Here is a 27,869-nt window from a genome sequence, read left to right as displayed (position 1 = left end):
AAGAGGACGAAACTAATTCCCCTTCTGCCCTTGAGTAGTGCCATGTAGGAAACACACAGCCACAGGTCATAGCATGGAACTATTTATATCCGGATTTTTTTCCTGTTTTAGTCAGTTTGAGTTGGGAGACAGCTGCTCTGTGAACAGGCACTAGAGGGAGCCAGACCCCTGTGGATGAATTCTTGGTCCTTGCTGGATGGAGCAGGATCCTCGCCCACAAACTTTTGAATTTAGTGCTCATTTTAGTCCACAGACGTGGTTACATGTGTACCTGAAATTTAAAAACTACAGAATTTAGAGAGTCGACTGTTACACATTCAAAGGGACTTAAGGGACCTATTATCTAAATACAACCTATGGACCTTGTTTGGATCTTGATTCAAGAAACAAACCAGCTTTAAAAAGATCTTTGTGGGACAGCTAGGGAAATTTGAACAGGGACTAAGTATTATATCATGGAATTGTTGTTAATTTTATTAGGTGTGATAATGGTATCTTGGTGATGTTAAAAAGCCCTTTTTAAATGCCATTAAAGATACATATGGAAGAATTTTGCATGACATGATATGATGCCTATAATTCACTATAAAATATGAGAAAGAAAATGTGTGTATATGTATGTGTAGATGTAACAAGAGTGATGACATCTTGATAATTGCTGGGTCTGGGGTTCATTATACTATTTGTTCTACTTTTGTGAGTATTGGAAATTTCCCATCAAAAGTAAAACACACACACACACACACAGTATTTTCTTACAATTTATACTTATGGTTTAATTTTTGATCATCTACTGTTTATGTGTATTTCTTAGGTTACAAAGTCAGGTATCCAAGAAAATGTCATCTTTTCCCTCGAAGGGTAGCAGATTATGCTAGTCCAAAATGTGACAGTTGGAGTCCAGGACATTCCACCCCAAATGTGCTGCTACGGTGTATTGATTATTTTGAGCTGAAGGCACTTGAAAAACACCAAATGCAGGCAGAGGCTTTCTCTAGACTCTCCTATCTGCCTAAAGACACATTTTCCAAAAGGAACCCAGTTGTGATAAATCTCGCTGAGTTTCGTCAGCCAAGGACTATTGACTCTTGTCACAGGAGAGGAATTAGAAGTTATCATATTCAGATGGACTTTGTCACAAACTATCATCATACCTCCTATGTGTTCTGCTAAGGACTCATTTATCTTTCCTAAAAATGATTTACTTTCCCCTAAAAGGGCTACATGCCTCCTCCCCATTCCCGATTAATATGGTATTTAATCCTCGTTTCTGAGCCATCTTGAGGAATTACTTTTTTTTTTTCCTGGTGTTGGGCATGGATTCCACGTTAATAAACTTCTGTTTGTTTTTCCCTTGTTAATCTGTCTTTTATTACAAGGGTCTCAGCTAAGAACTCAGAAGGGTAGATGGAAAATTAATTTCCCTCACCTATGCCCCTGCCCCGTAATATAATCTCTATTTGCGTTTCTATTACACTAGATATCTGAAACTAAATATCATTTAATTTAGAGTAATCTCACGTTGCCGTAAGTCGGAAACTTAATTCAAGATACTCTTAGTCAGTTCTGGGTTTCAGCACCGGCATTGGCACAGCAGTGCAAGTAGTGAAAGCCCGTGAGTGAGAAGTAGTGGTGGTGAGGTGGGAACTGGTCCATGGTTGTCGTCTCTGTGGTTGGATGCCTAGGAGGATGACGTTGATCTTCTTTCCGGTCAGTTTGTCCCACAAATGACAGCCACGTTGCCTGATGCTCGGCGGCAAGCCTTCTCTTCTGTGTTGCTATCCCTCTCCTGCAGTGGGGGAAACATCCAGAGGTTTTCCTATCCTACTCTGGCTTTCTCAGCCCTGCCTATGTAGCCATTGCTGCTCTACTCTTGTGCCACATTTATCATGGAAGGCCCTGGAGGGCTTCTCTAGAACACTTGCCACTTCCCTCGGCTATGTTTGGTGACAAAGGCACAGGTGCCTTCTGCTTTCAAGTTCCTTTACAAATCTGGGCGCTTTGGGATATACTCAGAAGAGAGGGACATGACACAGGCCACCTTCTTAAGGAAATACCACGATATCCAGCATCCCTTCCTGAAGCCTGTTGTGTCTACAACTGAACTGGTGGGTGGGCAGGTAGGCACAGTAGGGACTCTTCTCTGATTGCTTATAGCATGACCGTGCCCAAAGTCCTGCAGAACTCTGGATGCAGAGAAGGGTCAGGGTCAATGGGAAGTTGGAAGGAACATTTTCAATAATTAATATAATAAAATGTTATCCTGTTGAATAATTTATTTTTGTTTTTTAAAGATTTATTTATTAGAGAGAGAGAGAGGGTACACTTGAGGCGAGTGGGGAGAAGGGTAGAGGGAGAGAGAGAGAGAGGGAGAATATTTCAAGCAGATTCCCCCCTGAGCTCAGAGCTCGATCCTACGACCCTGAGATTATGACCTGAGCAGAAATTAAGAGTTAGAGGCACAACGGACTCAGCCACCCACTTGGTTTTCATACTGAAATGAACTAGGGAAACAGTAGGTAAGTGGGGATCAAGAGTGTGGGTTCTGAGAGTAGACAGACCAGTGTGTTGTATTTTTGCCTCTGGGTTCTTTCTTTTTTTCTTTCTTTCTTTCTTTCTTTCTTTCTTTCTTTCTTTCTTCTTTCTTTCTTTCTTTCTTTCTCTTTCTTCTTTCTTTCTTTCTTTCTTTCTTTCTTTCTTTCTTTCTTTCTTTCTTCCTTTCTTTCTTTTCTTTTTTTTAAGATTTTATTTATTTATTCATGATAGACATAGAGAGAGAGGCAGAAAAAGAAGCAGGCTCCACGGTGGGACCCCGACGCGGGACTTGATCCCGGGACTGCAGAATGGCAACCTGGGTCAAAGGCAGGCACTAAACCACTGAGCCACCCAGGGATCCCCAGCCTCTGGGTTCTTTAAGTGGGGATCAGGTACCTATTTGTTAAGGTTTTTAAATCTCAATTTTCTTTTTTTTTAAAAAAAGATTTTATTTATTCATGAGACACACACACACACACACACACACACACACACACAGAGGCAGAGACCCAGGCAGAGGGAGAAGCAGGCTCCATGCAGGGAGCCCAAAATGGGACTCGATCCCGGGTCTCTAGGATCAGGCCCTGGGCTGAAGGCAGATGCTCCACCGCTGAGCCAACGCGGGCTGCCCTCAGCCTCAATTTTCTTATGTATAAAGCGGAGGCGGTAACGTCTAAAGTATCTGTGCATCTGTGTATGTGAAAGTGCACAAAGAGAGTTGGGCCCGCCATATAGAAGCAATAAATGGCAGCCATTTTCAGGAAGAATAACAAAAGCGGGAAAAAGGCCCATTTGCAATTTTTCCAACTGGTTATTAGACCTTTCCCCTCGAATGTCCCAAGTATTAGGTCGGGTCTCATAGGACTTCATGGGCATTTGAGTGCAGCTCCGGGAAGCTGAAGTCACTGCAGCCGAGAACAGGTTCTCTCTCTGGTACTCACTCTTAGCTACGTAGAGCCTCAAGTCTTGTGGTATTTTTAAGAAACGACTGCTTAGCTTTCGTTGCCAGTGTGGCCCATCCTTTATGAACTGTCAGTGGAAAGGAAGCAGATGAAAGGAGGAATTCCAAGGGTATGATATCACCATGGCCTCATGAAACGGGGGAAAGAAACCAAACAATTTATAGTGGACAAGCTTCCAGATGTTTATTGCCAAGACCTGCTTAGAGTAAAAAAAAAAATGCAAACAAATGCCATGTCTCTGTCCTGCACTGTAAGAAAAAGCAAAGTTACTTTACTCAGCTTTAAAAAAAATATTTTCCTTTTCTACCCTCCACTATGGCTTTGGTGTTCTGGGTAGGAGAGGAAGATAAATTGCTGCTCGATTTTCCTGGGAGTTTTGACAGTGATTCCATGTTGAGCTGGCCTCTGATTCCTCTTTACTCTTAGACGTTGGAGTTCAACCCCTCCAGAGAGATGTTCAGCTTTGTGATTAGCTTCCTTCCTGAGGTAATATGGTGCTTGCTGGTGATGAGGTGGCAAGAATTGACTTGGGGTAAGAAACTGCAGTCTCCCATACACACAGGCTCTCTGTCTAGGTATGATCTATTAATTAATCGTATGCGTCTATTAGGTTTTAGTGCTTTACTGTGTGAAGTCAGTTCTGTGAAAAAAAATGTGACTTGTATTCCACAATCAGTTATTCTCACAGCAGTATTTAACACAAAGCTCTCCGATTCAGAGTGTTTTTAAAAAAGTATCCTTGCATTCATTTCTGTTGTGGGTGTAAGCCTTATGGGTCCATCCAAATAATCCATATAAGCCCTACATCTGAAGACCTTGAACACCATAAGATCTGCAAAATCACTTTTGCCATATAAAACAGCATATTCACGAGTTTTGGGGATTAGGATATGGATGTCTTTGGGGTCCGTTACTCTAACATATCCTACCCTCTGTTTCATGAAGATTTACTTTTGTCCAGATGTAAAATACGTTCATTCCCATTCCAACACCTCAAAAAGTATCAGCCCAGTTTTGTATTAAATGAAATTCACAGATCTCATCAGCTCTAAAGTCCCACAACTCATCAGGTATAGGTGAGGCTCTGGGTGATTCCGAGGCTCAATTTATCTCCATCTGTGAACTCAAGAAACAAGTTGCCAGCTCCCTAAGTACAACGATAGGATAAACACGAGATAACAGACATAGATGTTCTAATTCAAAAGGTGAGAAAATAGAAAGAGTGAAGAAGTCGCCCTTCCTTCAAGACCCAGCAGGGCACACATTAAATTTCAAGGCCTGTGAACAAACTTCTGTGGTTCATAGCTTTACCCCCTGGGCTGGAGGCTATGGCCTTGGTCATCCTTCTGTCTCTATGAAGGAGAGCAGGTGTTTGCAGATGTGAAGTTTTATCAGTCTGTTTCCTGCTTGGAGAATTTTAGGAATCTGGCAGCTGTCTTTCATTTCATCTTCTCTGCATCCCCTTTAATTCAAGCTGCCAGTGTTTCTACTGCTTAATATTCTCAAAAACCTTGTGGATCTCCCATGTATGTCATGGGGATTTACTCCATTAGATAGGAAGCTTCTTTGCAGATATTTCTTGGATAACTCAACCTCTGGTCCTCATTCCTGACTTCTGCTGAGATTATTGAGAGGACCCATTAATTATGTACCTAATCTATTCAGAGAACTCCCTGGGACTGAATGCTTGGACTTTCTGAGCACTGTGAAGGTTGTTCAGCCACACCCTCTGCTTTCTCTCCAGAGCATGATTTCCTAATAAGTGAATCTCCTGATTTTACTGTCTTTTGATATCTGGATAGGTTCAGAGTTTTTCAAATCATCTAGTCCTGGTTTCTCTGGCTGAATGATTCTTCCTTTAACCTCTTTCCTCTAGCACTTTACTATAAGCACCCAGAAGAAACCCGGCCTCACCTTCAGCACTTTGCTTGGAAATCTCAGCCTTATATCCAAGCTCATCATTTATCAGTTTGCTTTGTAGATAACTGCAGGATACAGTTCGTTTACGCTTTTTGTCACTATATCTTTACAAGGATCTGCTTTCCTCTAGTTCTCAGTGATATGTTCCTATTTCCTTAGTGGTACTTTTGATGTCCATATTTCTACCAACAGTCTCTTTATGACAGCTTAGGTATTCTCTGAGACTATATATATATATTTCTGTGCATGGTTGCCCTCCTCCTTCTGAGACTTCAGTAACAGAATCAACATCCGTATTTCTACAGACAGTCTGTAGGCAATCTAGGCTTTTTACCACGATCCTCAAAAGTTGTCAAGCCTCTGTCCATTGCCCAGTTCCAAAGGCACTCCCACATTTTCAGAGTTTTGTTTTTTGTTTTTTCCAGCTGCACTTTATTTCTAGGTACCAGAATTTTCATCCATTTCCTGGGGTAACAAATCATCAAAAACCTAGGGACTTCACAATAGCCAAACTGTGGAAGGAGCCTCGGTGTCCATCGAAAGATGAATGGATAAAGAAGATGTAGTGTATGTATACAATGGAATATTACTCAGCCATTAGAAATGACAAATACCCACCATTTGCTTCAACGTGGATGGAACTGGAGGGTATTATGCTTAGTGCAGTAAGTCAATCGGAGAAGGACAAACAGTGTATGTTCTCATTCATTTGGGGAATATGAATAATAGTGAAAGGGAATATAAGGGAAGGGAGAAGAAATGTGTGGGAAATATCAGAAAGGGAGACAGAGCAGGAGAGACTCCTAACTCTGGGAAACGAACTAGGGGTGGTGGAAGGGGAGGAGGACGGGGGGTGGGGGGGAATGGGTGATGGGCACTGAGGGGGACACTTGACGGGATGAGCACTGGGTGTTATTCTGTATGTTGGTAAATTGAACACCAATAAAAATTAATTTATTAAAAAAATAAAAAAAAAAAAACCTAGGGACTTAAAACAACACAAATTTGTTACCTTATAGTCTGGAGGCAAATATGAAATCTATCTCATGGGCTAAAATGTGAAGAATCAGCAGGGCTGCATTTCTTTTGTACTCTTGAAGATAATTTATTCCTTAATTTTTCCAGCTTCTAAAGGCTTCCCATATTCCTTAGTTTTTGCCTCTCTTCCAGCAGCCACACTGCTCTAACCTCAGCTTCCATTGTCACATCTTCTTCTGTGACTCTGACTCTTTGACTCTCTTCTTTCACTTATAACGATCCTTATGATTACACTGATCTCACCTATATAATTTAGGACAGTCTCTCTACCTTAAATGCTTAAATTAATCACATCTGCAGAGTCCCTTTTGACAAGTAAGGTAACATATTCACAAGTACTGAGGACTAGAATGTGGGCTTCTCTGGGGGGACTATTATTTTGCTCATCATAGCATCTTAACTGTCTCAGGTTGCATCCTCTGGAATCAGGGACTGAGAGTCCGGTTGAGATGCAAAGATTTTAGGGATTAACACCTGAGGAAGGAAGCAAGAATGGGCAAAGAAAAAGTTGGATTTTGATGTGGGTCTGATAAAACCTTGCCCAACTCAAGGCCAGTTGCTATCAAAGTTGTCCTGTATTGAGCCAGAATGTTACCCCCACCTTGTTCGATCACTGAATAGACATTGTCTACAGTGAAGGAGCTTTCTGCAGCTGAGGCAGACTCTGAAAGAGCCAACCCTTGGAGACTGTCTGCTGGTCACTAGGGGAAGTTCTTCCTTGAAGGGTACCCTGGATCATGCATCTTCGTGTTTATCACGTGTATTGGGTCATCGTGAATGTGAAAGAGATTAGAAGGTAGGTGTGTAGTTCCTGCAACCTTTGAGTTGGAAGCTTCTCCTGGACCAGCTCTCAAGTCCTGGGATAGTAGTGGTTCAATTATTATAGTATTTAGGGTAGCCATTTAGCTTAGGAAAGAACTCATTTGGGGTCCAGGAACCAATGGCCGTAATGGAAGTTTCCCTCTATACTTAGAGCATTCCTTCTGGAGGTTGTTGGGGAAAGTCTAGTTTATTCAACACCCAGATACAGTCTTCTGTCTCCATGCCAATAATTATTGTCATCACCTAATTTCATATTGCTATTATTTATTGAACCCTTACTCTGTACCAAGCACTGTGATAAGTATTTTACATGTAGCATCTCACTTAATCATTTCAATATGGCTGGGAACAGGTCAGGAACCAGATGTGGGTTAAGTAAAAGGACATGAAAAATTTCAATTCTAGGCCCAGTGATCCTTCTTGGGATTGTTATATCACAGCTCAGCAACAGTAGACCTCTGGTCACCATCTTCTTTTGTCCAAGTCTTGACACATAACTACAGTATGTTTAAAACATGGAATGGGGGGTCACTGAGATCAATTGTTCGAGTTCTAGAACACTGCACTACTTTGCCATTCCAACATTGACTCTGTCCTAATAAGTTCCACTGTTCTCTAGAAGGTGCTGAATGGTTTTTCATTCTTTTAAAATTTAGATTCAGGCTTCATTTTTGGTGGGGTTTGAGGCCAAATGGGAGGAGAGATTTGTCACGCTATTTGTATCATTAAATTCTGATTACCCAGTGAAAGTGACAGGTAAGACCGTTAGTCTAGAAGCTATAGCCAAAGCAACCCTGCTAATTTTCTCTGACATTGAATGTTTTGGTGTGTTTTTTCCTATGCTCAGTATTTATGATGATCAGAAAAACAAGTCATGTCATATATAAAGATATTTGCAAACATGCTTACATTTTCTGTGTGATATGGTGTCTTTTTGAAGTTCTGGGCTCAGCTATGAAAATCTGTTCCACTCTTGTAGACTCATGTAACTAAAATTTAGACTCTTTTTAAACTATGAGAGAGAGCTATCAAAGACAGCTTAAATCCTCTCAGTTGTAATTTTGTACTTAAAATTTAAAGTCACATGTTTGAAGTCTCTTGCATGATTATAGTCTGCATGTATAATTTCTCTTCAGTGCTAGACACTTTTGAATTCTCTAAAATAATCTGTAACTTCCCAAGCATATTCATGTGAACAAGATCTTGAGTTCTAAAAGTATATATACTTTTATTTATTTATTTTTAATTTAAATTCAATTAGCCAACATATAGTACATCATTCGTTTCAGATGCAGTGTTCAATAATTTCATCCTTTCTGATGGCGATGCCTAGTTGGTTTCTATCACGATTTTGAGCTTTCTGGCAACAAGTAAACTTGAGATAATAGCTTTCTTACAGAAACAGAATTCTCTGGCTATGTCATGAATGCAGTCCTTGAGAGAAAAGGGGGGCACAAATGATTACATGTATGTTTGATGGGACAAGACCTTGACAATTCTGTTAGTGGGTCTCCTCTACAATACACAGGAAAAGCCTTGCAACTAGCTTTCCTAAGTTGAGGCTTTCACTGTTTGCCCTGTATTAGTTTTGTATTGCTGGTATAACAAATTTCCAGCAATTTAGTGGCTTAAAATGATGTACTATAGCTCTGGAGGTCATAAGAAGCTCAAAATGTGTCTCACTGGGCAAAAACCCAATTCTTTGCCATTTCCGGGTTCTAGGGACTGCCTGCATCCCTTGGCCAACAGAGTCGTTTCAATCTGACTATTATTCTTCTGTTAATGCAGATAAACAGTTATCTGGCTCAGACCCTCTTGCCTCCCTCTTAAAAAGGACACCTCTGATTACATTAGGTCCTGCTGAATAATTCAGGGTAATTTCCTTAACATAATCACATACTCAAAGTTCCCTTTGCAGTGTATGGTATCATATGCATAGGTTCCAGGGATTTGGACATGGACTTTTTGGTGCGCAGTTATTCAACTTAGGATATACTCATTCATGTTGAGCTTTCCAACCAAAATGGCTCCAGCTAGACCTCTTCAATGGCTTCCTATTTCTTCTCACATCAAATCCATATTTATTTATTTATTATTTTTTAAAAAGATTTTATTTATTTATTCATGAGAGACAGAGGCAGAGACACAGGCAGAGGGAGAAACAGGCTCCCCGCAAGGAGCCTGATGCGGGGCTCGATCCTGAATCCTGGGATCACACCCTGAGCCAAAGGCTGACGCTCAACCGCTGAGCCACCAGGGTGTCCCATTTGGAGTTTTCTTTTGTTGGTTCATGACTTTTAAAAACTTCCACTTAGAAGGTAATAAAATAGATCTCAACTTGGTATCTACCGAGTAAACAATAGAGGCTTCTGTATGGATCCATTCCATAACCCACTGTAAAACCATTTTTCCTCATTTGGAGGGCTTGGACACAGTGGACCTTTCTCAAACTTAAAACAATAGACCATGTGGCCTTTTTGTGTTTACTTGCTGGTAATTATTGATACATTTGATTGAATTTTACTTAAGGTGTAATTTCATTATAACACTCCACCCAGAAGGAAATTATGGATAAAGGGAAAATAGTCCCCCTTACTTTTTTTTGTGGAGTTTATCAAAGATGCTTTTGTTATTTACCAAAAGAAACTGATGATTGTTGAATGGCCAATTTGGCTTAGGTCAGTTTGCAATAATGAACTTAGGAAAAAGATATTATTATTATTATTATTTTAAAGATTTTATTTATTTATTCATGAGAGACACAGAGAGAGAGTCAGAGACAGAAACAGAGACACAGGCAGAGAGAGAAGCAGGCTCCATGCAGGGAGTCAGATGTGGGACTCGATCTTAGGACTCCAGGACCATGCCCTGGGCCGAAGGCAGGCACTAAACCACTGAGCCATCCAGGGGTCCCAGATATTATTATTATTGCCTTCATTTTATAGATGAGTATACTAAGGGATGTTAAATCAGGTGACTGAACACTGATAGGTTAGGATTTAAATCTAGGCAGTATGAGTTGAAGGTATTTGCATTTATCTTTATGCGAAACAATTGGTATAGGTTTATATTCACTTGGGGCAATTGGCAGACATGACATATGAAGACTAGAGACTGCTGTGTAGAGTAGTGAAAGGAAAAAAAATTCTAAAAATTTATTTTTTGAGAGCAAGTGTGAGCAGGGGGAGGGGCAGAGGGAGAGGAAGAGGATTTTAAGCAGACTGTCTGGTGAGCACAGAGCCCACATGGGGCTTGATCTCAGGACCAAAATCAAGTCGGATGCTTAACTGACTGAGCCATCCAGGTATCTGAAGAAAATGTTTAAAGACTTGAAAGTATGGCTTCTTTTCTCCACTAGTAACATTCAAAAGCAGGGTACATCTTTTGTATATTAAGTAGGTCTATTTAGTTTCTTGCCTCCATTGCTGTGGAAGAGAAGTAGGAAGGAACTTACTGATTGGCTTCAAGGTAAACTTACTAGTAGCACCTTACCTGGAAGGAATTTATTGCCCACATCTCCCAAGATGGTGTAAAGGGCTGTTGGCCTGTGTAGACAGTGCAGTTATATACATAGTAATTGATTCTAAATATACAAATCGTATATATAGAGGACTGTATATGGTGTGTGTGTGTATATTTATGTTCCATAAAGGTGTTTTGGTTCATTTCACATAATTCATTTTTCTCTGTCTTGAAGTCTCAACTTATAAGACTGTTCCATATATATTTTAGCCAGAAATACTAAACCTTCAAAGAATATCAATATTGACTATAACGGAATTGACTATAATGGAATATAACTCTATATAGTTATATAGTTATATAACTATAATGTGTTGCTTTTACATTATTGTGGATATTAAGTGATAATTAATTTTAACCAAAGTCACTTACATTGAAGTATCCTTTTCAGTAAAATTTATGAAACACCTATGTAGTCAAAATAAAGAATCTGACTCCTAGGGGTGACTATGATGTCTGATTTATGCACTGTGAGCAAAATGTGATACAGGGAATGGTATCACTATAGATTATGGAAAATTAGAATAGCAAGAAAACTACATTTTAGAAAAATAACAACAATGCAATTGTCTTTTAAATTTTCCTTTCTAGCTGGTAAACTCAATTTCAGTCAGGGAATACCTTTAATCATCATCAAATGAATAAATCCCTGCAGCTACTCATCTTGGAGCACAATTCATAGGGTTTGCCCCCATGACAAGCAGCCCCATCACAAACCAATGCTTATATAATTTATACTGTTTGCCTTTATGACTTTTAATTTATAGTTCATGTTTGAAACTGCAGGTTATTTTCTCTTTTCAAAGAATTTTAATATGAATGAGATGTTTTTTCACACCATTAGGCAACTTAGTATCTTATGCCTCAGTTTCAACTGTTTTTAAGAATTATGGTCTGTATTTTTGCTGGGCTCTCCAGGTTCTTCCGAAACACATTTAATGAACAGTATCATATAGCGTATTTTTTTTTAATGTCCAGGTGATTCCAAACATAAGTCCAAACTTGGTTAATAGTCTGATTAGGTATTTTTTACTTGACATGGTAACAGACAACCGGAGGAAATTTAATTATTTATATAAAGTGGAAAATGAGAAAGAGAGACTGGTATCAAAAGACAAAGCATCAGTAATAATAATAGTAATGGCAATAATCCCCAAGTTTGCTGGTCTTTTCACTTTCTTATTAATGGTGTCTTTTAATGAATAGAAACTACAAAGTTAACGAAGTCTAGTTTATTCATCTTTTCCTTTATACTTAGTGAATTTTGTGTTCCTTTGAAAAAAAATCTTTGAGCTAGATCAAGAACACATTTTCCTGTGTAGTCTTTTTTTTTTTTTAGATTGATTGATTGATTTTAAGGGGTAAGGTTGGTAGGGGCACAGGGAGAAGGAGTGCGAGAATCCCAAGTAGACTCCTTGCTGAGCATAGCTCCTGACCTGGGGCTTGGTCTCAGGACCAAGACTCCAAGATCATGACCTGAGCTGAAAGGAAGAGTCGGGGATTTAAGTAAGTGAACCACCCAGGCGCCCCTTCCTTTGTAATCTTACGGGAGGTTTAGCGCAGTGCCTTTCACGTTTAGGTCTGTGATTCACTTGGAGAAGTTTATATGTATGTGGTATGAGGTAGAGATAACATTTCCCCCCCAGTTGATCTAGCACCATTTATTGGTAAGATCACTCTCTCTACAGTATTATGGTTGACACCTTTATTGTAAATTGGCTTACTCTAAGTGTCTAGGAATATTTCTAGACTTAATTTTTCCATTGGTCCATTTGTCTGTTCTTGTACCTGTAATTTAATTGATTTCTGTAGCTTTGTCTCATGTATTGATAACTGGTAGTGGAGAAACCTTCTACTTTGTTTCTTTTCTTGAAGATATTGGCTATTTTGTAATCAGGTTGTTAGTTTCTCCCTACCTTATCCTTAATTGCTAGCATTTTGATTGGTGCTACCTTAAATTCGGAGAGAATTGATGTTTTTAATAAGACCACGTCTTCTAAATCATGCACATGGTACTTCTGCATGGAGGTCTTGCTCAACTTTTGTTAGATTTATTTTTAGGTGTTTGATATTTTTTGATGCTAGTATAAATTACATTTTTCTACAGTTTATTTCTCATATAGAATACAGTTGATTTTAAAATATTGATCTTGTATCTTGTGACCTTACTAAATTCTTTTGTCATTCATACTTACCTTTAGATCCATGTATTTTTAGATATTCATGTATTTTTAGATATTCTGTATAGATTTATTTATAATTATTCTGTTCATGACACTATCTTTTTAAAATCATTTTAAAAAATTTATTTTGACAGAGAGAGAGAGAGAGAGAGAGAGAGCAAGAGCATGCACACAAGCAGGGGGAGCAGCAGAGGGAGAAGGAGAAGGAAGCAGGCTCCCCGTTGAGCAGGGAGCCTGATGCAGGGCTCCATCCTAGGACCCTGGGATCATGACCTGAGCTGAAGGCAGAAGCTTTAACTGATCAAGCCACCCAGGTGCCTATGTTCATGACATTGTTATATATCTTTTAATCTAAGGAAACATGCCTTTCATCACTTCTGGAAAATTTCCTGCCTTTGTTTTAGTCGAATATAGCTCCTTCATTTTTCTAGTTTTTAAATTTCTTTCTCTCAATCAGAGATATTATTGTAAGACTTCACATCATCAAAGACACCAAAGAATCTTCAAAGCAACCTGAAAGAAAAAGATTACTCATAAAGGAACAGTAGTTAGATTGACAACAGATTTCATGTTACCAGAAAAAGAAACCGAAGGACAGCTATCCGAAAGGATAGCTAAGAGGAGCTATTAACCTAGAATTCTTTTTTTTCTTTAAGATTGTTTATTTATTTATTCATTCATGAGAGACACAGAGAGAGGCAGAGACACAGGCAGAGGGAGAAGCAGGCTCCCTGTGGAGAGCCCGACGTAGGACTCGATCCTGGGATCCCAGGGTCACGTTCTGAGCTGAAGGCAGAAGCTCAACCACTGAGCCACCCAGGCGTCCCCTACAATTCTTTATCAGACTAAAATTTCTTTCAAGAAAGTGTGAAGTAAAGACATTTTCAGTGGAAGACTCAGTTAATTTAATTCTCCAGTAACATTATTAAGAAATACTTATATGTATATGTCACTAGGAAGAGAGATTGCAGAATAAAACAATATTAGGGGGATGGGGAGAAGATGTAACTACATGATAGATTTAAACAAGTGTTTGGAGATTACCATGAGCAATAATAGTCTTCCTGTACATTTGAAAACTTTATTTTTTATATTTTTTTAAGATTTTAATTATTTATTCATCACACACACACACACACACACACACACACACACACATAGAGAGAGAGAGAGAGAGAGAGAGAGGCAGAGACACAGGCAGAGGGAGAAGTAGGCTCCATGCAGGGAGCCTGACGTGGGACTTGATCCTGGGTCTCCAGGGTCACACCCTGGGCTGAAGGTGGTGGTGCTAAACTGCTGAGCCACTCAGGGCTACCCGAAAACTTACTTTAAAGGAACAATTTTCTAAAAAAAAAGTTTTCAAATTGGATGCTGGAACAAGCCAAGATTCATTAATAACATTGAGTAAAATTAAATCATTCCATATAAAAAAGTCAAAATAAAGGCCCAGATAGTTTAAGTATGAATTCTAACAACTCTCCAGAAACAGATTACCTGTATACAAATTATTGCAATAAATAAAAAGGAATTTTCTGATCATAGTTATTTTATGATATTTGTATAACTTTGATTATAAAACAAGATATATTGGGACAATACAAGGAAAGAAAATTATGAACATAGATATAAAATTACTAAAAATGCCATTAAACAAAATTTGCAAGTGCTTATCATGATGAAATGTATCCCATCTAAGTTGATTTTACTCCAAGAATAAAAGACGTTAACATTAGATAAAATGTAATTTTGGGATGTTGGGGTGGTTCAGTGATTGAGCATCTGCCTTCAGCTCATGGTGTGATCCTGGAGTCCCAGGATCAAGTTCCATGTCGGGCTCCCTGCATGGAGCCTGCTTCTCCCTCTGCCTGTGTCTCTGCCTCTCTCTCTCTCTCTCTCTCTGTCTCTCATGAATAAATAAACAGAATCTTTAAAAAAAAATGTAATTTTAAACCAGAAACTCTCCATAAGCTAAAAAAAAAAAAATCTATCAAACTCGCAGCAAGTATCATGCTTAGTGGTGATACATCTGAGAAGAAAACAGACTACACTCTGCTTGGCAAAAGTGTTGCTTGTCTGGGGTCTATTTAGGATGATTGAAGAATATCCTCTTTTGTATCTCAACTATATATTTGAAGACTTCTAAGTGATAAACTGCGGTTCATGTCAGAAGAGCTGTGATCTACAGATAGTTTATTTTTAGGTGTCAAACAGTTCATTCAAGCACTTTCAGATTTCAGTGCTGGGAATTTGGTTTTGACATTTAAACAAAGACAGGCTGCTTGTATTTTAGAGGATTCCAACTTAAATTCATCTTCTAATCTGATTATATATACATTTCATACAAGAGTTTATCCATATAATACATTGGGAAAATCCATAACAGAGGTATTGCTTTAACTTATGTAACAAGATAATGATTGTTGTATAATGTTATACTGAATCTTTTGCTATCGCATGCCACAAGAAAGAGCTATAGCAGGTGTAAGGATTGAAAAGGGGGAACAGGTGGTTGGCATTCCTAGATTGTATGATTGTCAATCCAAGAGAATTAGAACCAATAAGAAAATTCAATAACTTTTACTAGATACAATGCAATTATAAAACAGCTAATGGTACTTTATTCAGAGACAAAAAGCAATTAGAAAATGTAATTAGAATAGAGATCCCACAGACAATGGCAAGAAAAATGATAAGGAATCTAGGAGTACCTTTAACAAAAGGTACTTAAGATATTATTTCTAAAATGATAAATTTTATAAAATCTAAAATTATAAAACTTTATTAAAATATGAAAGAAAATCTAAATAACTGAGAAGCAGTCTCTGTTGATGGATGAGGTTACCCAGTACCATATGACAGCTGCCCCTAAATTAATTTATAAACAATGGAATTTGAATGACATCATAGTATTTTTATTTATTTATTTATTTAATTAATTTTTAAAAAAAAATTTATTTATTCATGAGAGAGAGAGAGAGAGGCAGAGACACAGGCAGAGGGAGAAGCAGGCTCCATGCAGGGAGCCCGATGTGGGACTTAATCCTGGGACCCCAGGATCATGCCCTGGGCCAAAGGCAGGTGCTAAACCACCGAGCCACCCAGGGATCCCCCTAAATAAGTTCTTGATGGAGATAGAGCTTTGGAACAAAACAAAAGCCCAGAAATACATTAATATAAAGTTGGTGCATTTATTTACTTAATACTTATTAAGCACTCTCCTTTGTGCTAGTGGGGGCTTCTTCAGGTTGTCTTCCAGGTTCCTTTGACGTTATCCTACTGGTCATTGATAACTTCCTTACTACTGACAACATTTTCCAGACTCACCCAGTACGTTTCCTGCTCCTAACCTGGAATCAGCCATTTCTCCAAGAAGTCCTGATTTCTCTTATGGGAAGTAGAATTGCAAGACCACATCCAAATGTGAGGGGTGCTCATTGCTGTTGGGTTGGTACATGTTCCTAGGCCTTTTCAGTTAACACAGCTAAAAAATTAAATGTGTATTTTATATACACATATATTTATACAAACACTTATGAGACATATGTATGCATGTATTCAATATATTACTATATTATATATTATAGAATATTATATGTATTTAAAGATAGAAGCCTCAGTGTGAATTCACAGATACTTAAAAAAATTATTTATTTAATTTGAGACAGAGAGAGAGTGCAGGAGTGTGTGGGGGCAGGGGTAGGGGCAGAGGGAGAGGGAGAGAGAATCCCGAGCAGACTCTGTGCTGAGTACAGAGTCCCACTTGGGGCTCAGTATCATGACCATAAGATCACATCTGAGCCAAAACCAAGAGTTGGTCACTTGACTGTACTATCCAGGCACTCCTATAATGATACTTTATTTTTTAAAAAATTGTAAAAAAAAGATTTATTTATTTGAGAGAGAGAGTGTGTATGAGCTGAGGGGAGGGGTAGAGAGAGGAAGAGAGAGTCCTAAGCAGACTCCACACTGAGCATAGAGCCTGACCTGGGGCTTGATCTCACAACCCTGAGATCACAACCTGACCCGAAAACCAGGAGTTAGAGGCTTAATTGACTGCATCACCCAAGTGCCCCCCTATAATGATACTTTCAACTGAAATTCAGGAATGCAATATTTTTGCTTATGTTTTTATATATTAAAACTATATCTCCTTTGAGATTGGGAATCATGGTTGTCAAGGACACAAGGGATGGGGCAATCACAATATCCTATCATCACATGTTTGCTTTATCCTCCATACAGAATCATCTAGATTTATCTACATGCAGAATCATCTTAAAATGATAATTCTAATACAACCATGGCTGGCAGGTTACAGAAAACACTTAGTTTTCTTGTAAATATTGTCTTTGCTTTTTGGGTTTTGTTATGTAGTTGTATTGTCTGCCTTCATATGGAGGTTTGGGGGGATTCAGATCCGTGTTGCTGCTTATATAGCAGTACATGTTAGCTCAGAATTGCCTTTTGAAAGTTCTGAAATTTGCTTGGATAATTAAACATATGTAAAGAGTCATCCATTTGGCTAATTATTGTTCAGTCTAGGATGTACTTTATGATCTATTTCTAAAGGCCGTGATAGTACCATGAGTCTGTGTGGTGGGCCTTTCCAGACTAATCCTACTGAGGATCCCAGAAGAAGGTCAAGCAAACTATAATAGCAATCGGGGAGAGTCTTTGGGATTGTAATGAGTAGAGGGACCAACATGTGGCCTGGAAAGGTTTAATGTAGTCAATACTTTTCAGCTACCCTTCAGAACTACCCAAATAATGATACACTGTAAGTCAAAGCAGGGTGATTGCCATCTAAATGCAGCATTGAGAAAAATGACCTGTTGCTTCCTCTCAACCAGATTGCTATTTCTATGCAGAAACCCTGGAGCAGCGCTTGAGGTAGTAGACATACATGTATTATGTTTTGGTTGCCTGTCTCTCATTTCCCCTACTTTAGCGTAAGCACACTCATTTCTTTTTTTCTTATTGTTTAATTCATTTAAAATAAAGTCAAAATTTTAGAGCAGTTTTAGATTCACAGCAGAATTGAAGGGAAGGTATAGCGATTTCTCATATACCATACACACAGCCTGCACACATGCAGAGCCGCCCTCATCAGCATCCCCACCAGCGTGGTATAGCTGTTACAGTTGGGGAGCCTACACTGACACACTCTGGTCACCCAAAGTACAGAGTTTACAATATGGTTTACTCTTGATGTTGTACATCCTGTGGTTTTAGACATGCATCCATCATACGGTATCCTATAGACAGAGGATTTTCACTGCCCTAAAGATTTGTGCTCCATCTATTTATTCTTCCCTCAACCCCTGGCAACCACAAGTCTTTTTATTGTTTCCATAGTTTTGCCTTTTCCAGAATGTCATAAAGTTGGAATCTTACAGTATGTAGTTAATTTCCTTTTGAAGAATTATCTCTCCCTCTAGAAATTTTCTACCTTTAGGGGATTATCTCCAACTAAGAGTAGGCATGTGACTCCAGCTAAATTAATCAGACTCTTACGGAATTTCCGTTACTGATGGGAATGATACAGAAAGGTTCAAGATGGTAGGGAATTATTCATTCCAGTGGTGGTATTGTGATGAGAATGCTGATTAATTCCCCGTGCCTTGGAGCTGCCCTGATTCTTTATCTTTTTTACAGCTAGTTTGTCCAGTGTTACTGTCAATTTTGTGAGTTCTTTAATAACCACTTAATATATTTATCTTCTGTTTAGAGCTGGTTTCTCTAACAGCAAACAACTGTATCTGATTCATCGGTGATCCCTCAAGTACATTAGAAATGTTCAATCTATTCAAATTGTATTTCTTCTTCCAACAGTTCTTCTATCCTTATTTCACTGCTCTGTTGAAAAATATACTTTAAAATTTGCTTATTAGTTATGTTTATTGTCTGTCTCCTCCTTTAGAATATATGCTTTATGAGGGCAAGCATTCTTTAGGTAAATCTGTTTCTTTGCATTGTGTATCCTAAGTACCTAGGGAGATTCCTGGAACATAATAGGTACTCCAGAAATATTAGTAAGTTTAATAAAGCTTCTAAGCCACTGTGTTTTAAGTCTCTTGATTGCCTCTGTATGGAGCAATGCTTTGTCTCAGTTCACTGTAAAATGTCGGCATGTTTTTGCTGCAGGTGGTTTTGGCATGTTATCCCTGTGTAGGTTGGGAGAAAATGTAATTACAGTGGAGGAGAATAACCAGTGGCTCTCCACCTCCAAGGAAATGAAAAAATAAAAAACAAAACTGAGGGCTCAAATGTATTTAGTTGAAATCTTGATATCTAACATAAACCCGTTTTACTTAAGGGAAATTTTGGAAATATTAGTGTCATAATAAGGTAAAGGTATACTTGACAAAGGACTCAAAAATAAATCATTCATTTTTTAAAAAATATTTTATTTATTTATTCATGAAAGACACACACACACACACACACACACAGAGGCAGAGACATAGGCAGAGGAAGAAGCAGGCTCCATGGGGGGAGCCCAATGCAGGACTCAATCCTAGGACCATGGGATCACCACGTGAGCTAAAGGCAGATGCTCAACCACTGAGCCACCCAGGTGCCCCGATAAAACATTCATTTTTATAAAAAATACAAAAAAATTGCACTTATTCCAACGAAATGACATAGCACCTAGCTGAGACTGAAAGTCATAATCAGGGCGAGGGCCTTGGATTGACAAGGTCAGCCAGGAGAGGATAGCTAGTAGGTGATTTGAGGCATCATTATAGAGAGTAAGCTCAGAATGAGGTTATTATCCGAATGTTACAATTGCTAGCAGAGGGTAAATTGAACAACTTATCTTGCACAAGAAAAAAGACTTAATATTTATTAGACAAGTCTTGTTTCACATAAGCTTTGCATATATTATTTTACATATGCCTTTCATATTTTTTTTCACATTATCCTCAAATAAGTCCATGTCTTAGCACTTTCATTTTATAAACAGAAAAAACTTAAGAAAAGTTAGAAAGTTAGTGAATAAGAAATAAGAAAAGTTAGTTAACTTATAGTCACACAACAAGAAAGTGCTGGGCCCAAAGTGTAAATCTAAATCTCAGGTCAACCTAAATCTCCTGCTCTTAGTTAGTTAACTTATAGTCACACAACAAGAAAGTGCTGGGCCCAAAGTGTAAATCTAAATCTCAGGTCAACCTAAATCTGCTCTTCCTACTACCTCATCTCTGACACAAGTAATTGAATCCAAAACTATAGGAAACAAACCACTTTCTGTGGGTAAAGATGGTGGATTGAAGATGTACAACAGCTACCACTCCTTTGTCAAAACCCAAACCTTTCTACAACAGTAATTTTTTTAAAGTCGTAAGCATGCGAGGACAAGAGAGCAAGAGAGGAACAACGGAATTTGGGAAACTGATAAGCAGACGGAAACATGGTGATTGACTGAGCAGACTTAAGATAACCGAATCCCAAGCTGGCAATGGAAGAAGTGGAGTAATAATAGATTGATTTACACTGTTGAATCAACAAGAGCTGATACCTGAGCAAGTGAAAGGAGAATGGTCTGATTTTGAAGCAGTAGGCTCCCCAGGTCTACATCCACCTCCGCAGAGCTGTCTGATGGCTTGCTTCTTTCACATCCTGAAGACTGAGGTTACGCTCTCTGGAGAAGGTGACATAGAAAGTCACTGGAGGATTTCATGTACATTTGAGGACAGAGGCCATCCTGAAAGCAGGGGAAAGAGTTAAAGTTTGATACTCAATTGTGAAGCCACTGATTGTCTTTACCTGCACACCTCACAAGCTGGCAGCCGGCCCATATCCTGTAGGTGAGGCATTCAGGTGATTGTTCTCCCCTGTAGGGAGCCCGATGTGGGACTTGATCCCAGGACCCCGGGATCATGCCCTGAGCCGAAGGCAGATGCTCAACCGCTGAGCCCCCCAAGTGTCCCAATTTACTCCTTTTAAAAGTCTGAATAATATTCCAGTTTCTAATCAGCTTTTAACATGCCACTCATAGATGTGTGAGACAAGGTAGAGTTACCAGGCATCAGAAGAAAGCCTCTTACATGACAAATTGAGAGACACAAATAAACGTAAAACACCAGATCATTCAGAAATAAGATCACGTTTTAAAAACTATCAATTAAAATGTCAGAGAATAGAAGATATCACATAGGAAGCAATAATGGAATAACCATTAGAAAAGAAAAAAAGAACACTAAACACGAGAAAAATCCCTCAAACCAAAAATTCCCCCAAACCCCCAAAATTCCCTCCAAACCTCAGTGGTGGAAATATCAAGCTGAGGAAATTTTTCAAAAGTGGAGGAAAAGGAAAAGAAACATGGAAAATAAGAGAAATAAGATAAAATTAGGTCAACAGGTCAGAAAACCTAAAGTCTAAAATAATAGGAATTCTAGTTGAGACAATAGAGGAAATGGAGGGGAGATAATCAACAAACTAATATACAAAAATTACCCAGAATGGAAGGGCATGAATTTTTCATGAAGAATTCGATTCATATAGTTCCTTGCAAAATGGTTCACCATCATGAAATCTCAGGACAGCAGAACAGTAAGAGCACTCTACAAATTTATAGAGTGTTTAGAAAATGAGAGATTAGAATGATGTCAATATCACAGCAGCAGTGACGGAAGCTAGAAGACAATGGAGAAACATCTTCAAAACTGATAGAAAATGATATCCAATTTAAAATTCTGTACCCAGCTAACTTATTAACCATGTATCTAATTAGTATTAAACTTGTGAATGCCATGGCTCTACTTTATCATTTCATATCCTGGGTGCTGTTACAGAAATGAATATAAAAGAAGATAGGTCAATTCTCTGTATTTTCTTTTTGTGTTGCTTTAAAATAAACTTTGATTTTAGTTATTTTAGATTTATAGAAAAACTATAAAGATAGTACAGTGTTCCCATAACCGCATAACCCCATACCTAGTTTGCCCTACTAATGTCCTACATTAGTATGGTACGTTTGTCATAATTTTGGAACCATTGTTGATATGTTCTTTGTCAGATTTTCTTCATTTTTACCTTGTGTTCTTTTTCTGTCGAAAAAGATCCTGTCCAGGAACTACATTGCATTTAGACATCACATGTCCTTAGGCTTCTCTTGACTATGATGGTTTCATAGACTTCCTGTATTTTTGATGACCTTGATAGTTTTGAGGGGTAGTGGTCAGGTATTTTTTAGATATCTCTGAATTGGGATTTATCTGATGTTTTTCTTATGATCAGACTGGGGTTATAAGTTCTTGGAAGGAAGACCTCAGAGTAAGGTGCCATTCTCATCACCTTGTAGGAAGGGTATGTAGTATCAGCAAACCTAATCAATGGTAATGTTGACCTTGATCACCTGGGTAACCCAGTCTCTCTTTTTCTTACTGTACTCATTCCAAGGAAGTCACTTCTGTAGCCCACACATAGCAGACGGGAGTTAGGCTCCACATCTGAGGGTAGAGTATCTATAAAAATTATTTGAAATTCTTCTGCATGGTAGATTTGTCTTTTCCCTTCTCATTTATTTATTCAATAATTTATTTATATCAGTATTGACCCCTGGGTATTTATTTTATACTCTGGATTATAATCCAATATTTATATTTATTTTGTTGTGTATTTCTTTTTGTAGCACTTATTTCAGAGATGCAGTGTCACAAAGACCCAGAAAGTCCCAGTAGTCTTTCTTTGAGTCTATAGCCTTTAGTCTAGATCCCAAAGCAGATAAAATTGATGTACTGAAAAAATGCCCTTCTACTTGTATACAAGTCACAGACTTTTATTAAAACAAATGCAGTCAGCGTTCTCTGTTAGCAATGAAAACCATTCCATGGAAAGCACAGTGCCTGTGGAGCTTACGATCCATTCACTTACTGTAATGCCATTTCCCCTGAATTAGGTCTGTTGAGATAAATTTATGTTGTAGTTAACCTGAGCTGCTATAGAACTTGAGACATTAAAATGCCTCTTACTGTACTGATTATCATTTGACTCATACCCCTGTCAAGCAATATATGTAGGGAAATGTGTTTTCTTTAATTTTTCAATGACTTTATAGCAGAGAATTACATTTAGAGCTTCTTCAGTAGGTTTATAAAAAAACAATCTTCACAAGATTTAGATACTCTGAATATTTCTTTTGGAAATATATTTGTTGTTTTCATTCTCCCAAGGAATTTCTCTATCTGTGGTCCTCATGGACTTAGGCTGTACACCTTCAATCATATAAAGTACGATAATTGTTCAAAACAAAGACTCATGACAAGTCATTAACCTTGGAAAGGTTGCACAGAACACTGTAGAGTTGCAGAAGAACAACTTTAATGTGAATGTTTCTTCAATTTCATCATTCAATGTGAGGATTTCTATCAATTGCTCCTATAAGTCATTTATCAAATTTAAGAAATTTCCTTCTATTCCTTGCTCAATAAGGTATCTTAAAATTTGAGAATTAATGTTGAATTAATCAAGCACTTTTAAAGAAAGGGTCATTTTTCTTTTCTCCTTTAATTTGTTAATGTAGTAATTTGCATCAGGAGATTTTCTGCCTGAATTTTCTATGCTGGCCATTCTTATATTCCTGGGGAAAAATGTTACATGGTTCATATAAAATACAAATTATTTGTTCCTTGAGGAGTTGGTAATGCTTTCTTATAAAAAGCATCTTGGGCCAGCATCCTTACCATTGGACATATCTTTTACTACTTAAAAAGATTTCTTCCACATTTATTGGTCTATGTAGTTTAATAAGTCTTCTTGAGTTAATTTTGTTAATATTTTCCTAGGTGATCACTTCCTATATCCAGATTTTCAAATTTATTGGTACAAAGTTGTACTATATTATCCTGAAATAAAAATAATATTCCTTATATATATCTTATCTTTCTTGATCCTGTCTAAATGTTGTTATTTGTGTGTTTTTCTTATTTTATTTAAACTTACCAAAGTTTGTCTATTTTATTGGTCTTCTCCAATAGCCAGTTTTGAATTTACTTGATTTATTGATTTCCACTTTTTTAAAAAATAAATAAGATAACACAACAAATAACCATTTAAATAACTTAGTCCTTTGTGGGAAAGATTTTGACGGGAATTGCATTGGTGATGGAGAAAACATCCAGACCAGCCCTGCTGCCCCTCTCCTTGACAAAAAATAAAAGTCTCGGGTTGCTTAAATTGCTCTATTTTCCTTTTTCATTGGAGAGAAACTGTATTGGATAGTGGTATTCACAGATTTGCAGACTTTCAAAGGTCTAAGGATATGTCCCATGAGGCTGCCAGTGGTGTTTTGTCTTTAACAACCTGGCTTTGCTGGAACTGCAAAGATCCCACGCGCAGAAGATGACTGCTGCTTTAGTTACTACTGTCAACTTCTCTGTAATGCATAAAATTCTAAGGTAATGAGGAGAGTTATAATGGGTAGTGGAGAAGTCCATGTGGGTAAACCAACTTATATAGCAAAATAGGTAAATGATTTTACACTACGATTTTGTATCCATTATTGAGTCTGCACCTGAAACACACAGAACACTAGCCCCCTCTTAGTGACACTTGAAAATAGCTGTATCAGTCCTTTACTGCCTCTGGGGTCCTTTTATGACCATCCCTGCCGAAAAACTTCAATATTGAGGGAGAAAATAGAAATATTCGCATTTGGAATTAAGTTTTCCATCACTTTCTATCTTTATTCTTACTGATACGCATTTGTGCAAACATGAAAGCCAGGATTGATTAGAACAATAATTTTGTGGCCCACAGAACACTTGCTAAATCAGCACTCTTGTCTGGAAGCTGGACATTTATCTTTCCAAGCCAGGCTAACACCTAATTGTCTCCACATTGTGAGAAGTGTAAAGGCCATCACGACAATGGGGCAGAAAGTTGAGCCAACTCGATTTATTTAACACCTCATAACACTCTGGAGTTTTTCTTCACTGCCCAGGCTTGTAAAATTTATTATGAACCTTTAATCCCTCCCCCTGCTTTCCTGAGGGTTTTAAAGTGAATATAAAACAACAACAAACAGAGTCTATAAAAGCGTTTCCACCCCCGCCGCACATGTTGCCTTGTGTGTGCTCGGCCGGCAGTCTCATCAGTGTCCCTAAGAACTTGTCCCGGTCGCGGGCCCGTCGGCCAGTTTAGGCCAGGCCTGCCTGCATTCTGGCTCTCTGCGAGCGGGGTGTTCCCAGCAAGCCGGCGATTGTAGGGATGGCAGTCCTCATTCTGTCTTTGCTGCTTAAATATTTCTATTACAAGGATAACACAGTCACACAATTAAAAAAAAAAAACCCAAATACTATTACTTTTAACACAAAGACGGTACATTCACACGGAAAAAAATTAAAACATTGTGGAAAAGACTAAACTGAAAGGTAAAATTCCCTTGTTTTCATCTCTGCTTTTGCTCCAAGATACTGGTTTGTTGTTTTTTAAGTGTGAGACATGAGTATTGTCCAAGAGTGTCACCGATTACTTCAAAAGGTTGGACTATATCTACAAAACCAAAGTAATCAGGCTTGGCATCTAGATTCTAATGGGAGAACAAAGGCAAAAAAAACCCAAAACAAAACAAAATAAAAACCAGGAAAATTCCTGTAATGTCGAATTACGAGGTGTCATTTGCAAAGGCAAAAAATGGTGGCTTACTTCTCTTCCTATCCCAGTAAAGAATTAACGGTGCGTATTATTACCCTAAAGGGGGGAGATCCTGGCTCATGAATGACACTGGACCATATCATTTATCATACAAATGGACAAAAGGCATAAACCAGAACAGTCCTGGATGAGCCAGCACACGAGGCCATCCCACGTATATTCAGTCTTTCTGGTTTCAGTATCGATTATGTGCTGCTTCACACTGTTACCTGCTCCACAAGTGCAGTCTTGTTCTACATTTTAACTAATTTTAATTTTACATTTTAAGTAGACTAATAAGCGTCCAACCCAAATGACCAGTAAAAAATTGATATGTATTGATAGGAATTGAATGATTAGTAAGAATTCAATGTGTTTTTTTTTTTCTTTCTTGATTGATTAACAAAGACCTTAATAACTTCTAAGATTTTTCTGCCTCTGCCTCCAGACTATCAGCCTCTTACTTGTGATTCTGTGGTTGTTGGGTTTGTCGGTTTTTGCTCAAAGCCTCTGAAATTGCATTGAGACACAGGAGGCCTCTCTACCTGATTCTGGGAGGTCTGGATTGGCAACTAATTCTGGGGCCCAGAATGTCCGGCAGCCTGTACCACTGAATTGATAGTGGTCTCACCATATTTTCAAAGTGGATGGTCCTATTCCTGAGCTTCTACTCCATTTCTCTTGGGATAAAGTTATAGTGTTTAATGCTTGTTTGCTTTGCATTCCATCTCAAACAAATTAACAACAACAACAAAAAACAGATTTATTTATTTATTTTAAAGATTTTATCTATTCATGAGAGACACACACAGAGAGAGAGAGGCAGAGAGACCCAGGGAGAGGGAGAAGTAGGCTCCATGCAGGGAGCCCGATGGGGGACTCGATCCTGGGACGCCGGGGTCACACCCTGGGCCGAAGGCAGATGCTCAACCTCTGAGCCACCCAGGCATCCCCAAAAAACAGATTTAAAGTGGGGTAGGATAAAAGGGAACAATGCTGACTATTGGAGGGAAAAAAAAACTAATTAAAACCTTTTTTTTTTTTCATGGCAGGGCTCCTTTTCACTGGAATGTCTTGATTTGCCTTATTAAGTTTGAAAATGATCCTGTACTTGCTCTCCCATCCCCTTCAGAGCTGTATAATAGTCTCAGCCTGCTAGAAAGAATGTTGGGGAGACAAGTGCTTGAGCAAATGAATGACCACACAGCACTGTAAGAACAACGATAGACAGACTTAGGAACGTTCTTGTAGAGAGGGCCGAGCTCTGTGAGGGTGGGAGTGGTGGATGGGATGTGATGTCAGGGCAGGCAGATCCTGATCTGGGTTTCGAGAGATGGGCAAATCCATTATGAAGCATAGGCATAAAGGGATCATGAAGGACTTGTGTGAGTGTAAAAATCCCATAATTGAAGTGTCGGGTGTTGGAACTACTGTTAAAATTGATTTGTGTGGCTGGTTATGTTCTTTCACAGGAACCTTGAAACTACGAGTGATCTCTTTATTTACCACATGTTTGTATGAAAACTGGTCCAAGGGGTATGTGAGTGACTTTGCTGTCTTAATAACTAACATTGTTTTAAAAAGACAAATGTAATTCACGTAATTAAAAATATGTTTGTACAGATATATAAAATATATATTTTGGGGGGTGTATACCCACAATTAGATTCTCCTCTTTGAGGCATCCTTTTTTTTAAATTTTTAAAATTTTTTAATTTTTTCCTTTTTTTTTTGAACTGTTTGGATCTCCATAGAGGTGCCATATTTTGCAACACAGTAAGGTTTTTGAGGCACCCCAAATTTATAAAGCTGTATCCAGAGATCATAACTTCCTTAGCGAACCGTAAAACACATATGCTTAAGTAATTAAAGGTACTTGTGGGGTTAAAGCATGCTTGAAACTCCCGAACAAGTTTGTAAGTACTTTTCCAGAGAACCCCTTGCCCAAGAAAGCTTACGTCGGTCCTCCGCACAGCAATAACCTGCACCACTGAACTCAGAATATCTGATGACGAGCTTTCCTCAACAGAGATTTGATCTTTTGCTTGTTTGCCCTCCATGGGAGTATGTTGTTGAACTGTGGCTCGGGGATGCGGTGAGTTAGTAAAGGAAGGAAGTGAGAGTTTTAATTTTCCTAGTTAAGATTCATCACCATCCCTTGATACCACTGTACCTAAATGTAGGCTGTCTTCCTGTGATGGTTAGATTTTGGTTGGTTCTCAATGATCTAGACCCACCGGTAGTTTGT

General features: G+C 38.4%; 1 pseudogene; it reads right to left on the bottom strand.

The window, feature by feature from the left end:
* Window positions 1-1,560: 1,560 nt before the first annotated feature.
* The window catches only part of LOC112926893 (large ribosomal subunit protein uL10-like), a 51,543-nt pseudogene continuing 25,234 nt past the window's right edge, over window positions 1,561-27,869 (bottom strand).

Source organism: Vulpes vulpes, chromosome 5 (assembly GCF_048418805.1).
Source record: "Vulpes vulpes isolate BD-2025 chromosome 5, VulVul3, whole genome shotgun sequence".
Lineage (NCBI taxonomy): Eukaryota > Metazoa > Chordata > Mammalia > Carnivora > Canidae > Vulpes > Vulpes vulpes.
The sequence above is the reverse complement of the archived record's forward strand: the minus strand, read 5'-3'. Positions and strand labels throughout refer to the sequence as shown.